Source organism: Perca flavescens, chromosome 5 (genome assembly GCF_004354835.1).
Source record: "Perca flavescens isolate YP-PL-M2 chromosome 5, PFLA_1.0, whole genome shotgun sequence".
In the NCBI taxonomy this organism is placed as follows: domain Eukaryota; kingdom Metazoa; phylum Chordata; class Actinopteri; order Perciformes; family Percidae; genus Perca; species Perca flavescens.
The window spans coordinates 14,885,937-14,898,712 of NC_041335.1; the positions used below are offsets into that span (position 1 = coordinate 14,885,937).

Sequence of the window (12,776 nt, forward strand, 5' to 3'; positions counted from 1 at the left end):
TTTTGAATGTCTGCATGCATTTTTGACATGATATATCTGTCATTTAACATGATGTCTTACAACATATCACAATATACACTGGCTCCTGAGACACACACCCTTATAATGGCAGTTACTGGGCTTTTTTAGGATAATACAATTGTGTTGCAACTTTGATGTGTTGCAAGAAACACTGATTGATGAAAGTTGTTTTCCTAACATAATTCTGTATTTTCTGTATTTCAGAAGAAAATCTTGTTTATGTAGGAAATGTCTGTAGTCTGACTGACACATTTCATTACTGTGATGCACTTTGCTTGGTACTGACATTACATAAACATTTATTAATTAAAATTGTTAATAGAGACAGTGCTTCTAACCGACCTGGACCTATTATATCTCCTTGGAAACAGCAGTTGACGAAACAATCTTCCCTTTAGGTCCACTTGAGCTTTTAACCTTGATGTTTACACTTGCCATTATTCTCAACACTTTTGGGACCATCTCAATCTCAACATTTCACTGGGAAGACCGTATGATATAGTTGAAAGCTCCAGAACCTCCAGTAGAGACCTCCAGGTTGACTTTTTTTTGCATTCATATGTGGCAACCTGATAAACCACTAATTTGTGCTGTGTTAGTCTTTTAACAAAAAAAGTATTTTTATAATGTGAACTAGCAAATAACATGGAATATATATATATATATATATATATCTATATCTCTATCCCATGTTATATATGGGATATATATATATAAAAAAAAGTCAACAGTACAAGTACAGTTGACTTGTACTGTTTTTATTATCATGATCAGGCTTGCAGAGAACATTATATTCCCAGTGGCACAGAAAGCTCCCAGCGGGAGGAACCTGTTTACAACAGAGAACCAAAGCCTGTTTCACCGTTTTTTTTTGGGAGGGGCATGGGTGTTGCTGGGTAGGTTAATTCAAGTACTTCTGCCTATGTTGTAAAGTAATGCTTTAATAGACATTTTAGTACACCAAACCTAGAGCTGACACACTGTCTCCCCTGCTGGTAGCGTTTATACTAATGAGAGGGCACTAAGTTTAATGAACAGCACATAGCACCCACACCTTTCCAAACCACATCCAAATGCCTGATGAGAAAATAATGTTCTTTCTCTCCATATTATTACTTTTTTGTTGTAAAGGAATCGTTTAGCATCAACAACAAATATATATTATATATATTTGTGTGTGATTGGCCTTGAATCTGTGTATAAACTAAACTCAGCAAAAAAAGAAACGCCCCTTTTTCAGAACACTATTTTAAAGATACTTCTGTAAAAATCAACATGACTTCAGAGATCTTCATGGTAAAGGGTTTGAACAATGTGTTCCATGCTTGTTCAATGAACCATAAACAATTAATGAACATGCACCAGTTGAACGGTCGAAAAGACAATAACTGCTTAAGGGCGGTAGGCAATTAAGGTCCCAGTTAAAAGAAAATTAGGAAAGTAAAGAGACCTTTCTACTGACTCTGAAAAACTCCAAAAGAAAGACGCACAGGGTCCCTGATAATCTGCATGAACGTGCCTTATGCATGGTGCAAGGAGGCATGAGGACAGCAGATGAACAGACCTTTTTCACGGCAGACATGTTGACATGTCATAGTAGGAAAATCACAGGTGTATTCAAAACCATTAATGATGGCTGCATTCCACTTAGGAGAGGCCCTGCTATTGTGCGTGCTGACTCACTGAAATAGCTTACTGGGACACACTACTGGGATGGAATTGAGCCATTGTTAAGGTTATCAATTTCAGCTGTGCTTTTCCTACTATGACAAGTCAAATTGTCAGCTGTGAAAAAGGTCCGTACGTTGCAATGTCCGTACTGTGAGACGCCTAAGACAGCGCTACAGGGAGACAGGAAGCACAGCTGCTAGTCCTCGCAGTGGCAGACAACGCGTAACAACACCTGCATAGGATCGGTGCATCCGAATATTGGCAACAACAACCGCAAGAACAGGCCAGTTTGGTGCAGTACATGAGGATGCACTGCAGTACTTAATGCAGCTGATGGCCAAACCAGATACTGAGGGCTACTTTTGATTTAGCCACCCCCCTTTGTTCAGGAACACATTATTCCATTTATTATTCACGTCTGTGAAAATTGTTCAGTTTATGTTTATGTTAAATCTTTTAATGTCCATGCAAATATTTAAATATTATATATATTATTTAAAATATATAAAAAAAAAAAAATGCCTATGAGGGTAAAGTGCTAATTTCATATTTTTCATATTTAATTTGAGTGTAGGGATTATACCCCTATCATTGCCCGCCTCCACTGCACTGGACTACAGTGTGCAGCTAATGTGGTTTATGTGAACACTCTCAAACATCCTTAATACTGATATTGTTTCATTTCAAATCCAGCGTGCTCAAACTGAAACCATAATAAATGTGTTACTGTCTGAATACTGACAGGCTGTACTGTAAGTGCCCAGACATGTCAGACACAGCCTCACCTGCATATCTCAGGCATGCAGATGATACTGGTGATGGTGGGAATATGAATAAGAGGTGTGTGTGAGGAGACACACTTAGCCCTCTCAATAGCTGGCCGATCTGGTTTCACAGTCTAACGAATAGAACTTTGTCTGTATTGCTGTCCTTTACCACTGTTTTTAGTCACAACATAAACATTTAAGACTCTTAAAACTGCAAAAACAAACTAGCAGGTTTTTGTGTGGTCATGGAGGCTCACAGAGCTAGGTCATTAGCAATGAACATTCACATATCATATGTCAATAATTTTGCACACTTAACTCAGTTAAGGTTGATGGTTGGTACTTTTATTATTGCTGACAATTGATGTTGTGAAAGTTTGGAATGCGATAAATAAACTTTTGGAGACCCAATTACAACTAAAAGCAGTTGAAGTATACCTTCTGTTCACATATGTAAGGATGAAATGCAATCACATTTTGTAGAATTGCTTGGGGTTGATACATGCCTGTCCAAGCTTACTTTGGCTGCAGTTGCACATTGCAATGATAGTTTAGGAACCGGTAAAGATTAAACGAAATTTGTTGGAAGGAAGGCATATTGTTGGTCTAAAAAATGTCATGGGTTTAAAGATAGTTGATGTCCATGCCAGAACAGACAAACACACAGACAGGCAAACTGAGCCAAAACATTTACGTCACTATCGTGTCTAGGGGAGGAGACACTAACAATGAAATAAACCCCAGGGGAAACCAAGGGAGAAGCGGAAACATTTCAAGATAGAACATGGTATGCTATACTGTTAAAGTAGAACTTCAAAAAGAAGACAAATATTTAGTACCAAAGGTGAAACTGAACAGCCACACCCGTCGCTATGGGCGGGCCATAGGGGGCCGGGCCCGCCTCCAAAAATGCTTGTGGCACAGACCTCTTAAAAAAATTACTTTAATTTTATATTATCATAGTTGCTAATTTTGTGTTGCATTAATGTTGCATTCTTTATCATTAAAACATTAAAAATATAAACAATGGTGTGATTTTTGTTTGATTGATGGGAATCTACACTGCAACAGCCTATCACGGCTTTACTAAAAAGAAAGTTAGGCTACGACGTGACGTAGCCTACGTCAGTGTAACCGCTCAACAGTTACCGCACATTTTTGAAAGCTGAATGAGTTTTTGCCGGCTTACAGTAGGGTTCCACACAGCGAAACACCTCGCGAATTTCGGCCAGTGAAAGTTTGCCTTGGGGGCGTGGTTGCGAAAACAACACGCAAGACCACAACGTTTTTTTAAATGTCCCGGGCTGTCAGAAGACAGGGCGGTAAAAATGCACAGCAGCAAACCATCGGTAAAATGTTAGCTCATAAATGCTCTGGTAACCTGGCTATGTAGCCTAGCTGCCTTGCTATGCTTACAATGAAATGCAATGTCGGAACATGCTAGCGGGTGACCTGTCGGCTAGCTGAATCATTTTGAGTGTTTAAACTATCTACAGTGGTCTATTTGGTGGTGTGTTTGCCCTGTTTAAGTTTGTGTGACATATAAACAACAATCCGTGTTGCTACAAGCGTCAATGTTCGCCAACAAAACATATAATCAAACAAATGCACAAGTAGCATAGCTAGCTAGCTACCTGGCTAGGCTACAATGAAATCCAATGTCCGAACGTGCTAGCGATTAGTCTGTCGGCTAGCTGAAAAGTTTGAGTTTTTAAACTAACATATACAGTTATCTATTTAGTGGTGTATGTGCCCTAACTAAGTTTGTGTGTCATATAAAACACAATTTGTGTTGATAGAAGTACCGATGTTCGTGTAGAAACATTTTAATCACATCAAAATCTTCATGATACTGATAACCTCCGCCATCTTGGTCAGACTTTTTTTGTAACTCCCGCCTCCAAACACAAACACACGGACCTGATTGGTTCTCGAGTGGTCCTCATTTGAATAAAGTTAAACTTTCGTCAACTTTATTTCGCTCCCCTCGGCGATTCGCTCTCATCTCGCTCAATCAGGGCGAATTTTTGTCTCCATTCAACCTCAATGAGAGCAAAGCGAAATTTCGCTGTGTGGAAACCGTTACTCGCTTCAGTTCGTCATGGATATCCGTAAGTGGTTGAAAAGCCCACCAACATTCTCCACTGCCAAATTGGATACGACACCGACGCCTCCTGATGTTGTCGTTGGAGAAGGAGCCCCTGGACGACAGTCTGAGCCTGATGCTAGCTCCGTGGAGCCCGACCCTGGCAGGACCTGCAGGTCAAGTGCAACTGCGACTGGGGCAGCATTTAGGCCACAACTAACTGTTGAATAAGGGGGTGTTACGGACAAACCCAAACAGGTTGTGTTGAGGAAATATCCAGTCAAAACGTTTGGTTAAAAAAAAAACAATCATTTTCCTCTAGCTGGTATTTGAACAGGGACTGGCTTGCGTAGGCTACTCGGTGGAAAAGGACTTCGCATTTTGTATCGTCAGACGCAACCTTCTTCATTAAGGGGTTTAAGATTTACAGACAAGGGCTTAAATAAGCATGCGGCTTCAAATGACAGGAGGGACTGGAGAGAGGACAGGCGGCCTCCACTTGAAGTACCGGTAGGTTCAAAGTCTCTGTGCGTGTGTGTGTGTGTGTGTGTGTGTGTGTGTGTGCGTACGTGCGTGTGTGTCTCATGGCACATGCATAGCAATGCATATCCTTCTGTTGACTGCTTTAAAATGCAATGTTTGAGAGATGCTTCTGGTGTTACATCTAATATGTTGTATAGCCAAGTGTTTTAATGGATATTCATAATTGCTTCTATGTGATGTGTTGTAGGCTATATAGGCTACCTGCTCATATTGCTGTTGGTTATGTTTAACGTGATGATTACGTGCGAATAGTATAACAAGAGTATATGATTATTATAAATATATGTACTGTACGCTAATAATAATTGTGCCCTCCCATGTATTTCATATGCCACCCTTAAGACTGAGGTCTGGCGACGGGTCTGTGAACAGCTGAGTCTTTAAACAAAGACACAACACAAAGAGAGGCGGTTCACACGGTCGCAGTATTGCTTCACACTGCTCCCCGGAACACGCTGTCGATGTCGATTCGGTAACTAATGTTGATTTAACATAGTTCCAGTGACTGTTTGCTATCTGTATCATTCTGCCTTCCACTGAAGCGCTCTTCCCTGTCACGTACAGTTTCACTCTGCCTTCCACTGAAGCGCTCTTCCCTGTCACGTACAGTTTCACTCTGCCTTCCACTGAAGCTCTCTTCCCTGTCGCCGGCTCGGCCACTCATGCGTCTCCCTGATTTCAGCTGAACGGCTTCAGCTGTGGGACTGACGTCACCAGCACACACCTGAAGAGAATCACACACAAGAAGAATACAAACTAACAATAACAACAATAGACTTTTTTTCACGGCAGACATGTTGACATGTCATAGTAGGAAAAGCACAGGTGTATTCAAAACCATTAATGATGGCTGCATTCCACTTAGGAGAGGCCCTGCTATTGTGCATGCTGACTTACTCAATTTTGATACGTATTAGTGTGCTATTGTGCTTTATTGGCAAAACGTAATTTTTTTTTTTTTTTGCCACAGCTTATAAGACAATTAAGACAATCATAATGAGACGATTGACACATTGAAAATGAAATTTTATTTACCTTGTGTGCGTGTCACATACGGTATGGTTTTCGTATTCAGATCCTCTACTGCACAGTGTGGATCAGTTTACTTAGTTGTGTATGTATGTGGAACATGCAGTTGATATCATTCAAAGCAATTGTATTATTGCTCAGTTAGAATTAGAATGCCTTTATTGCCATTGCACATAACAATGAAATTCAATTGCACTTCCTCTGGTGGTGACACATAGTATGCCAAGACAACATAGTAAAACATGAATTAAGACATTCTAAAAAGGGACCTAAGCAATATGAACACAGTAATAAATAAATTATAAGAATTGATAACATAGTCCATGAAGTGCAGTGCAGTCCATATGGGTCATGAGTTCATGTGTTTTATGGCACTTGGATAAAAACTATTCAAAAGTCTGGAAGTGCGACCCTGGAAATATCTGTAACTCCTTCCAGCACAATGAAGAGGTTGTGACCTGGGTGAGAACAGTCTTTAATTATGTTTTTTGCCCGCTGCAGGCATCTGATGTGATATATGTCAGTGAGTGAGGGGAGCTGTGTGTGAATTATGTTTTGTGCTGATTGCCTGACTCTGTCCAGCGCCTTTTTGTCAGCAGTGGTGCAGCTGCTAAACCACACCAGAACATTGTGCGAGATGATACTTTGGACAGAACTGTTGTAAAAGGATAAAAGCAGCTTCTGGGGGAGGTTGATTTTGTTGAGTGACCTGAGAAAGTACAGCTGCTGCTGTGCTTTCTTCACAAGGGCTGTGATCAACATGCTTAACTAAAGGGTATCTGCAGGCCTGGACTGGCCATCGGGCCACCGGGGGAATTCCTGATAACATAGCTACCTTATTGGCCCGCAGTGTCAGACCAGCGTCATCCCTTTTACTGTAAGCCTCCTACACATGATCTGCGGTAAAGCCGCTCTGCACTGGCTGTGCCATTGTTTTCCTATGGAGATAGTCACAGAGAAAACTCAGAGGATGCGCTACCCTTGACGTTCAGGGAATGTTTGGCTTTCCTAAGTATATTGACATTAAAGGGTAATTTCGTCTTTTTTTTTTCAACTTGGACCCCATTTCCCCATGCATGTGTTTCTAATAGACTGAAAATCTTTGAAATTGGTCCAGTATTGAGGATGATCGCAGTGACGGGCCGGCACAAACCGAGCTGCAATGTACTGTAACCTAATGGGGCAATTGTACAGCCTCGATTTTTGTATGGGTAGCAATCCAAATATAATGACCTCATCCACATTGTCAAAATCATTTAAATATTGAGCCGTGGCACTGACATACTTTAAGATAACAGGAGCCTATACTTTCTGTAGCCTTCTCCGAAAACAACAGACTCCCAGAAAGCCTTTATTTCGGCTCACGTTCTACTTGCCACATCACTGTCTTCGGACAAGAACACACCTCGTAAGATCGATGTTGTTGTCAGACACTTTTAGTAACAATCTGAGCCGGTCAGTAGCACAAAATTAGAAACTATTAGACACAAATGCATGCGGAAATGGGGTCCAGGTTGAAAAAAACAGTAGTTAACCCTTTCCAGAACAAAAGTGCTTGCCATCCAATTGCAGAAAAGTTCTTGCAGAAATCTCCAGTCGTCAAAAGTTTTCCATATCATATCACAGCATCACTGTGTGGGTATGGGCGTGGACTGCTGTTTAGATTACGGCCTAATTATTATTGTGACAGGATGTTCAGTGTTTACACGTGAGGCCAACTTCCCTCTATCTGTCCTCCTACTGGCTGAGAGCTCTGCATAGGGAGGAAATGGTCACTGATGGCCCATTATCGGCCAATTAACATCTGGTCTACGTGATGATAGGGGTTGTGGAAATTACATCTGGCTGTTAGTGCCACTTTCCCAAAAAAGGATTGAAAATGGATAGGAATCAACAAGTTCCTCAAAGATGGTGTATTGAACTTGTTGATGTAGCTGTCTCTTATTTGGATTCACTGCAGGCTCACAGTAAAAACTGCTATCAAAACTGTTATCACATGGCCTGCACATGGCACTAACTCTTCCCCCAGGTGTTTCATACTATGTGGAACAAAACAGGCCATTATTGTCCCAGCCTCAACCAGACACTCCATACAACTGTGTGAGATACATTTTATTGCTCTGTAAAAATATATGGTGAAAGTTGTTTTAACTTACCAGAGTAATTCACCTCTTACACAGTATCTTTTTTTCGTTCTTTCTTTCTTTCTTTCTTTCTTTCTTTCTTTGTAGACCAGACATTGTAATAAAAGGTTGAAGACTGCTGGTGTTTTCCACAGATCCATCAGCTTGTTTTTCCTGTGAACGTGTGTTATACAATATTGAAATATAGCCAGGTGAAATGGCTTTGATGAGACTCTGGCACGAGCAACCTGGCTTAGGGGATATAATGGAGGTTTTACAGGTATACTTGGGACCAGATCCTGTAAAAAGGAATATACTTGGTATGTGAGAGGCTATATTGAGGGTATGATACAGGTTTAGCATGAAATCGTTTTCTCCAAGGGGTCTTTTTTTTTCTTTTTCTTTTTTTACATTCAGCCTTCCGCTCACATCTTTTCTTCTTTTCTTGAAAAGCTGAAGAGGACCTTCTGAAATAATCAGTGTTTTCTTTAGTATATTTCTTTTTTTTGTTGCTATACAACTTTAGTTTATCTTTGGCAAATCTTTGGCAACACTGGATAGTATATTCAGACATTTATTCACCAGTAAGGTCTATGCAGTAGATGTTACCATTATTCCCACATGCCAATGATCAGTATTTAACTTAGAAGTGAATCCAGACTTCAAAATAATTCAAGATATATACATGTATATAGTATAGGGCAAAAAGCCATAATATATCAAATCTGATCTAATGGTAGATTTCCATCAGGGCCTCAGGCAGCATTGCAAGGGAGCTCAAGATAGAAAACACATGTCCACAGCCACAAGGTTGGTATGTGCTGCTTGGATCAGCTCTTTAAAGGACTATACTAGTGGTTTTGCACAATTTAGTCCATGAACTGCAGATTGTGTACTCCTGACAAGCTTACAAAACATCTAGATATTTTGGAACGACTTCCTTCATTTCCAGAGGACCATTAGGTCTTGTTCATTTCATTACAATGGCTTTCAGTTTCACTACCATCACCTTGCAGAAACTTGAAACTCGTATTGCTCATGGCAGTGAGCAGAGGGTGTACAAGTCAGGAGTCGGGGATTAAAATGAAATGCACCTGCCCTTGTTCATTTTCAGCCCCAAACTATACGGATCGACCACCAGCTCTAGGCTTAGCGCTACTGCTTCATGTATGTTTTCCATCTTATTTTCCATTAAGGCTATTATGGCATTCTATCCCTGCTTTTATGTTCATTATGTCTATGTCATGCAATTCCCTTATTGTGAAACACTTTGTGGTGCATTTCTTGTATGAAATGTGCTTTACAAATACTATTTATAACATTATTATTGTTATTATGATTATTATTACTATTTTCTACAAATCATCAGAAATACCTGAGAGTTATTTCAATGAGGCTTGGCAATTAGCTGCATGAGTTTCTGATTTAGAAAGTTTGTGATATGTATCATGATTAATCATAACTATTATTGCTATGGGTTTATATCTTATTTCTACCAGGTGTTTACCGATAAAGTGGAGAATAAAGAAATCACACAATTAGAACAAGTACAACAATCCAAGTAAATATTAACTGACATTATTCTACATTTTTCAGTAAAATATCAAGCTAACAATGACCTTTTCTTAAGAAACTATCAATCTTGAAATGTATTTAATCAATTTATTCATCTTCTCCTTCTTTGGTGGTCAGCAATTAGAGATTTACTGGTTGTACATTGCTGTCACCGAACCATGGATGTATTTTCTTGCACCAAATGCATTACTGCAATGCATTGTGGGTGATATCAACCGCTTGAGTGACCACAGTTGTTCACTCGTTTCCTCAGCTGTCTGACATCACTGTCGATATCACCAAGTTCACTTTAGGTTTTTAGACAAATGAAACAACACTTATGGGTTGCCCGGATAGCTCAGTTGGATAGAGGTTTACTTCTCAACGTAGATGGTCTGGGTTCTACTCCGGCCGGCGGCCCTTTGCTGCATGTCATTCCCCCCGCTCTCCCTCCCCTTTCAGGTCTTCAGCTGTTCTATCAAAATAATGGCGGAAAATGCCCCCAAAAAAATCATCTTAAAAAAGAAACAACACTTATGATGACGGTGGGGATTTCCTCCAAAGGCATGTCCTGAGTGGAAGTGAACTAGGGCATGTTCAACCACTAATGAAATGCAGCCTAAGTGTCTATTTTAAAAGCAAGTGTGTCTAAACCTGTCTGATTCAACAGGAATGCAGTTTGAGACTTAAGGACTTAAACTGGTAATCTCTTCTATGCATGCAAGGTGACACGCTAAGACTTGTTGGAAGTTATTGTCCAAAACTGTTGATTCATTGGTCTGCCAGAATCCAAAGTCTGAAGAGAAGATACATTTGGGTCTAGCCCTGTTCTGGTCTGTGGATACTGAGGAATGCTTTGGTATGAATTGAAGCTCTTTGCAGTGCATAATGATGGAGCAGATGTCCTTTTGGGAACATAAAATCATTGCTAGAGCACAGCTCAGTGAATGGAGTGATCACTGTGTAGTCTTGTTTCCTGCTTAGCTCTTAACTTTGGGCGCTGCTGGTACATTTTCTTTTGAAAAAACGATTGAATGTGAAGACCAAATGGAATCAAAAAATGATTTCAATCTGCAGATATTCTGCAGACTTTGCCAGACCATCGACAGCGCTGCAGAGGAGGGTCTTGCTAGTCCACACAGCATTCCAGGAGGAGAGAAAAACATGCTCTGGTTTATCGGCATTTCTTTAAACCAATCACAATCATCTTGGGTGGCACTAAACTCCGCATGGAGCCGCTGCAAAAAAGTTGTGTGAGAGAAAACTCAGATTGGACTGAAAGTCTAGCTAGCTGTCTCAATTTATCATGCAGAGATATGAGGAGCAGTTAATCATAGTCCTCATAAATATATAAATAAAGAGTTTAAATTTCCAACACAAAGAAAGCGGATGGAAATGGACATCGGCGAAAATACATGCATCCGGCGGAATTTCCTGCGGCACCGGAGCAATCCCGGAAGTGGAACATCAAGGATATAGAGTATACAACATATTACTTATATTTTACACTGCGGTATACTACATACTATGTTATATTGCTGCACTATACTATACTTCTACTATATAGTGTTATATGGTTGTACTATATTATATATCACATCATGTTATGTTATTTTATACTATATTGCTACGCTACTGCAACATTTACTGTCATTTTAGTCTCTATTTCATAATATAATGTTAATATGTTACATTGACTGTTGCACTCTATTCTATTATTGTAATATGGACAAGCACTGAGTTCCATTACTTTAACATATCATACATTTGTACTGCTGCAACAACTGCAAACTGTTTTGAACCACACTTGTTTACAGTTCAGTGTAACTCTCTAGTATATCCAATTGAATTGTGGTCTGATTACAGACCAACCCCTCTGAAAATGAGAAGCATTACTGACAAACGGGAATGAACAGTAACAAAAACATACAACGCACAATCCACATTCATGCAACAAACAAAAAGAGAAGTTTATTGTATTAGTTCAAAAACATTTCCCCTCAACCTACATACAATGGACCAAGGTGCTCACACCGTCCAGTTCAGCACCCAACCTTGGAGTCCAGGTATGAGCACACCAAAAGGCCTAATTAACTATTTGAAGATAGGTAGTTAATATTGTGCTGTACATAGAAGATCAACTTCTCAGATTTGTTAACACAAATCTGAGAAGTTTTAGTTTTAGTTTTTATTTTGCACAATTTAAAATGACAAATGAAACGAACATAACATGATGTACAGTGCAGGAAGAGACAGAAAACCCAATGAGTTTATATGAAGCCTCCACCTAAATAACGTTAACATTTCATAATGTGATAAAGAACAGAAAATGAACATACAGAACAGAATATAACTACATAATAGTGATGAAAAAGTAATAAACAATATGAAGTATATGAAGTAAAAAAAAACTATCAAAAATAAAAACAGAAAATATGAGTTTTAGATGATGTATGATTATGGACAACAATACATGGGGAAGAAGCAGTTACAAAACAGCAGTTACACTTTTTGTAACATTTTATAGAGGACATTTATTTATTTTTTTTGGAGTATGGAGATCAGAAGACATTTCCAAGCATGAAAGCATGGTTCTTTCAGGGAATGATTGTAAAAATTTACAAAGAATATGTGGAGGGGCAGACCTGTAAATGATCAAGTTTGGTAGTTGATGGAATGTCACAATAAAATATTCTGCAATATTTGAACTTTTATGTTGAATTTTGGATTCTTTGTTTCCCAGTTTCCCCAAATTTAAATGTGAGATGCATTGAAAGGTTCTGGACTGACAAAATTCATACTTGTAGACATTGGTTGCGAAAGACATTCATCTGTCAACATAACAGTTATATAAAACTACATTAGTATAAAGCATATAATACTTTTCAAACTGGAGTGCTATAGACTCTAAGAACCAAATGTACATCTCCTAAAATAATTAATGGAATTGTGGGTTTTTTAAGTTCTGTTTTGCCCCTCTAT

General features: G+C 39.3%; 1 long non-coding RNA gene across 1 annotated transcript; it reads left to right on the top strand.

Annotated features, from left to right (window-relative positions):
• Nucleotides 1-4,731: 4,731 nt before the first annotated feature.
• Nucleotides 4,732-5,904, top strand: LOC114556120 (uncharacterized). Its single transcript, XR_003692634.1, has 3 exons — nt 4,732-5,055; nt 5,431-5,560; nt 5,698-5,904. It is a non-coding gene; the product is annotated as an uncharacterized LOC114556120 (long non-coding RNA).
• The last annotated feature ends 6,872 nt before the right edge of the window (nt 5,905-12,776 follow it).